Source organism: Diorhabda sublineata, unplaced genomic scaffold, assembly GCF_026230105.1.
Source record: "Diorhabda sublineata isolate icDioSubl1.1 unplaced genomic scaffold, icDioSubl1.1 Dsub_58, whole genome shotgun sequence".
NCBI lineage: Eukaryota > Metazoa > Arthropoda > Insecta > Coleoptera > Chrysomelidae > Diorhabda > Diorhabda sublineata.
The window spans coordinates 77,501-83,696 of record NW_026614281.1 but is presented as its reverse complement, the minus strand read 5'-3'; positions in this window follow the sequence as shown (position 1 = coordinate 83,696).

The window sequence follows — 6,196 nt, the reverse complement described above, 5'->3', positions numbered from 1 at the left end:
ACACGGTTTTATAGACACTAGCGCCCTCTGCCGGCCAGAAGACAAACTAAACACGGTTTTATAGACACTAGCGCCCTCTGCCGGCCAGGCGCCAAACTTGACACGAATTTACAGACACTAGCGCCACCTGCCGGCCAGAAGCCACACTTAACACGGTTTTATAGACACTAGCGCCCTCTGCCGGCCAGACGCCAAACTTGACACGAATTTACAGACACTAGCGCCCTCTGCCGGCCAGAAGCCACACTTAACACGGTTTTATAGACACTAGTGCCCTCTACCGGCCAGACGCCAAACTTGACACGAATTTACAGACACTAGCGCCACCTGCCGGCCAGAAGCCACACTTAACACGGTTTTATAGACACTAGCGCCCTCTGCCGGCCAGGCGCCAAACTTGACACGGTTTTTTTTTTTCGATGTTATTACTATTTCATACAACTTTTATATGTTACACCTCGACAAGTTCTTATATCCTACCGGCCAGAAGAAAAACTAAACACGGTTTTATAGACACTAGCGCCACCTGCCGGCAAGAAGACAAACTAAACACGGTTTTATAGACACTAGCGCCCTCTGCCGGCCTGAAGCCACGCTTAACACGGTTTTATACACACTAGCGCCACCTGCCGGCCAGAAGACAAACTAAACACGGTTTTATAGACACTAGCGCCCTCTGCCAGCCAGACGCCAAACTTGACACGAATTTACAGACACTAGCGCCCTCTGCCGGCCAGAAGACAAACTAAACACGGTTTTATAGACACTAGCGCCCTCTGCCGGCCAGACGCCAAACTTGACACGAATTTACAGACACTAGCGCCACCTGCCGGCCAGAAGCCACACTTAACACGGTTTTATAGACACTAGCGCCCTCTGCCGGCCAGGCGCCAAACTTGCACGAATTCACAGACACTAGCGCCACCTGCCGGCCAGAAGCCACACTTAACACGGTTTTATAGACACTAGCGCCCTCTGCCGGCCAGAAGACAAACTAAACACGGTTTTATAGACACTAGCGCCCTCTGCCGGCCAGGCGCCAAACTTGACACGAATTTACAGACACTAGCGCCACCTGCCGGCCAGAAGCCACACTTAACACGGTTTTATAGACACTAGCGCCCTCTGCCGGCCAGGCGCCAAACTTGACACGAATTTACAGACACTAGCGCCCTCTGCCGGCCAGAAGCCACACTTAACACGGTTTTATAGACACTAGTGCCCTCTACCGGCCAGACGCCAAACTTGACACGAATTTACAGACACTAGCGCCACCTGCCGGCCAGAAGCCACACTTAACACGGTTTTATAGACACTAGCGCCCTCTGCCGGCCAGGCGCCAAACTTGACACGGTTTTTTTTTTTCGATGTTATTACTATTTCATACAACTTTTATATGTTACACCTCGACAAGTTCTTATATCCTACCGGCCAGAAGAAAAACTAAACACGGTTTTATAGACACTAGCGCCACCTGCCGGCAAGAAGACAAACTAAACACGGTTTTATAGACACTAGCGCCCTCTGCCGGCCTGAAGCCACGCTTAACACGGTTTTATACACACTAGCGCCACCTGCCGGCCAGAAGACAAACTAAACACGGTTTTATAGACACTAGCGCCCTCTGCCAGCCAGACGCCAAACTTGACACGAATTTACAGACACTAGCGCCCTCTGCCGGCCAGAAGACAAACTAAACACGGTTTTATAGACACTAGCGCCCTCTGCCGGCCAGGCGCCAAACTTGCACGAATTCACAGACACTAGCGCCACCTGCCGGCCAGAAGCCACACTTAACACGGTTTTATAGACACTAGCGCCCTCTGCCGGCCAGAAGACAAACTAAACACGGTTTTATAGACACTAGCGCCCTCTGCCGGCCAGGCGCCAAACTTGACACGAATTTACAGACACTAGCGCCACCTGCCGGCCAGAAGCCACACTTAACACGGTTTTATAGACACTAGCGCCCTCTGCCGGCCAGGCGCCAAACTTGCACGAATTCACAGACACTAGCGCCACCTGCCGGCCAGAAGCCACACTTAACACGGTTTTATAGACACTAGCGCCCTCTGCCGGCCAGAAGACAAACTAAACACGGTTTTATAGACACTAGCGCCACCTGCCGGCCAGAAGCCACACTTAACACGGTTTTATAGACACTAGCGCCACCTGCCGGCCAGAAGACAAACTTAACACGGTTTTATAGACACTAGCGCCCTCTGCCGGCCAGGCGCCAAACTTTCAATTTTCGCAATTCATCTTTTTCGACAAGTTCCTAAGTCGAGCGGAATAAAATTTCACAATAATTGTTTTTTATTATTATCACTAATTTTATACAACTTTTATATAATGCACCTCGGACGTTCATACATCGAGCGGTCATCTAATTTCATAATACTGTTTTCCGTTATTGTTAATACTTTTCATAACACTTTTATATAATATACCTCGAACGGCTCCTACATACAAAACATCTCCATTCAATTTTCGCAATTCATCTTTTTCGACAAGTTCTTATATCGAGCGGAATATAATTTCATACTACTTGTTTTTCATTATTATCACTAATTTAATACAACTTTTATATAATACATCTCGGACGTTCATACATCGAGCGGCGATCTAATTTCATAATACTTTTTTCCGTTATTGTTAATATTTTCATAGCACTTTTATATTATATACCTCGAACGGCTCCTACATAAAAAACAACTCCATTCAACTTTCACAATTCATCTTTTTCGACAAGTTCCTAAGTCGAGCGGAATATAATTTCATACTACTTGTTTTTCATTATTATCACTAATTTAATACAACTTTTATATAATACATCTCGGACGTTCATACATCGAGCGACGATCTAATTTCATAATACTTTTTTCCGTTATTGTTAATATTTTCATAGCACTTTTATATAATATACCTCGAACGGCTCCTACATACAAAACATCTCCATTCAACTTTCACAATTCATCTTTTTCGACAAGTTCATATATTTAGGGAAAATCTCATTTCATAATACTTGTTTTTCATAATTATTACTATTTTCATACAACTTTTATATAATACATCTCGTACGTTCGTTCATCGAGCGGCGATCTAATTTCATAATACATTTTTTCCGTTATTGTCAATATTTTCCATAACACTTTTATATAATATACCTCGAACGGTTCCTACATACAAAACATCTCCATTCAACTTTTACAATTCATCTTTTTCGACAAGTTCATATATTTAGGGAAAATCTAATTTCATAATACTTGTTTTTCATAATTATTACTATTTTCATACAACTTTTATATAATACATCTCGTACGTTCGTTCATCGAGCGGCGATCTAATTTCATAATACATTTTTTCCGTTATTGTTAATATTTTCCATAACACTTTTATATAATATACCTCGAACGGTTCCTACATACAAAACATCTCCATTCAACTTTCACAATTCATCTTTTTCGACAAGTTCATATATTTAGGGAAAATCTCATTTCATAATACTTGTTTTTCATAATTATTACTATTTTCATACAACTTTTATATAATACATCTCGTACGTTCGTTCATCGAGCGGCGATCTAATTTCATAATACATTTTTTCCGTTATTGTCAATATTTTCCATAACACTTTTATATAATATACCTCGAACGGTTCCTACATACAAAACATCTCCATTCAACTTTCACAATTCATCTTTTTCGACAAGTTCATATATTTAGGGAAAATCTCATTTCATAATACTTGTTTTTCATAATTATTACTATTTTCATACAACTTTTATATAATACATCTCGTACGTTCGTTCATCGAGCGGTGATCTAATTTCATAATACATTTTTTCCGTTATTGTTAATATTTTCCATAACACTTTTATATAATATACCTCGAACGGCTCCTACATACAAAACATCTCCATTCAATTTTCGCAATTCATCTTTTTCGACAAGTTCTTATATCGAGCGGAATATAATTTCATACTACTTGTTTTTCATTATTATCACTAATTTAATACAACTTTTATATAATACATCTCGGACGTTCATACATCGAGCGGCGATCTAATTTCATAATACTTTTTTCCGTTATTGTTAATATTTTCATAGCACTTTTATATTATATACCTCGAACGGCTCCTACATAAAAAACAACTCCATTCAACTTTCACAATTCATCTTTTTCGACAAGTTCCTAAGTCGAGCGGAATATAATTTCATACTACTTGTTTTTCATTATTATCACTAATTTAATACAACTTTTATATAATACATCTCGGACGTTCATACATCGAGCGACGATCTAATTTCATAATACTTTTTTCCGTTATTGTTAATATTTTCATAGCACTTTTATATAATATACCTCGAACGGCTCCTACATACAAAACATCTCCATTCAACTTTCACAATTCATCTTTTTCGACAAGTTCATATATTTAGGGAAAATCTCATTTCATAATACTTGTTTTTCATAATTATTACTATTTTCATACAACTTTTATATAATACATCTCGTACGTTCGTTCATCGAGCGGCGATCTAATTTCATAATACATTTTTTCCGTTATTGTCAATATTTTCCATAACACTTTTATATAATATACCTCGAACGGTTCCTACATACAAAACATCTCCATTCAACTTTTACAATTCATCTTTTTCGACAAGTTCATATATTTAGGGAAAATCTAATTTCATAATACTTGTTTTTCATAATTATTACTATTTTCATACAACTTTTATATAATACATCTCGTACGTTCGTTCATCGAGCGGCGATCTAATTTCATAATACATTTTTTCCGTTATTGTTAATATTTTCCATAACACTTTTATATAATATACCTCGAACGGTTCCTACATACAAAACATCTCCATTCAACTTTCACAATTCATCTTTTTCGACAAGTTCATATATTTAGGGAAAATCTCATTTCATAATACTTGTTTTTCATAATTATTACTATTTTCATACAACTTTTATATAATACATCTCGTACGTTCGTTCATCGAGCGGCGATCTAATTTCATAATACATTTTTTCCGTTATTGTCAATATTTTCCATAACACTTTTATATAATATACCTCGAACGGTTCCTACATACAAAACATCTCCATTCAACTTTCACAATTCATCTTTTTCGACAAGTTCATATATTTAGGGAAAATCTCATTTCATAATACTTGTTTTTCATAATTATTACTATTTTCATACAACTTTTATATAATACATCTCGTACGTTCGTTCATCGAGCGGTGATCTAATTTCATAATACATTTTTTCCGTTATTGTTAATATTTTCCATAACACTTTTATATAATATACCTCGAACGGCTCCTACATACAAAACATCTCCATTCAATTTTCGCAATTCATCTTTTTCGACAAGTTCTTATATCGAGCGGAATATAATTTCATACTACTTGTTTTTCATTATTATCACTAATTTAATACAACTTTTATATAATACATCTCGGACGTTCATACATCGAGCGGCGATCTAATTTCATAATACTTTTTTCCGTTATTGTTAATATTTTCATAGCACTTTTATATTATATACCTCGAACGGCTCCTACATAAAAAACAACTCCATTCAACTTTCACAATTCATCTTTTTCGACAAGTTCCTAAGTCGAGCGGAATATAATTTCATACTACTTGTTTTTCATTATTATCACTATTTTCATACAACTTTTATATAATACATCTCGTACGTTCGTACATCGAGCGGCAATCTAATTTCATAATACTTTTTTTCCGTTATTGTTAATATTTTCCATAACACTTTTACGTCTCGGACGGTATGAAGTTTCATAATACTTCTTTTTAATATTCATAATACATCTTTTATATATTTTCACTATACATCTTTATTAATGTTAATGTAGAAAGCGTACCGTTGTACAGCGCACATATATGTGTGGTGTATCGAAGTTGACGTCTCGTTAAATTTTAATGAACTCGTTATAATTTACGTAAAGACGTTGTATCGGTCATTCCACATTATAGTGGATTATATAGTTTTCTGAAAGGGTCCCCGTTCTCCTCCAATATATTATCGTATATTGCTAGCGGTTCCCTTTTTAGATATTATATCAATATATCCACAAATTAAATTATATATTGCGAGATCGCGAATTTAGCTAGCGTTTTACCGCGAGCGATTCATATGCGATCGTCTATAAAAA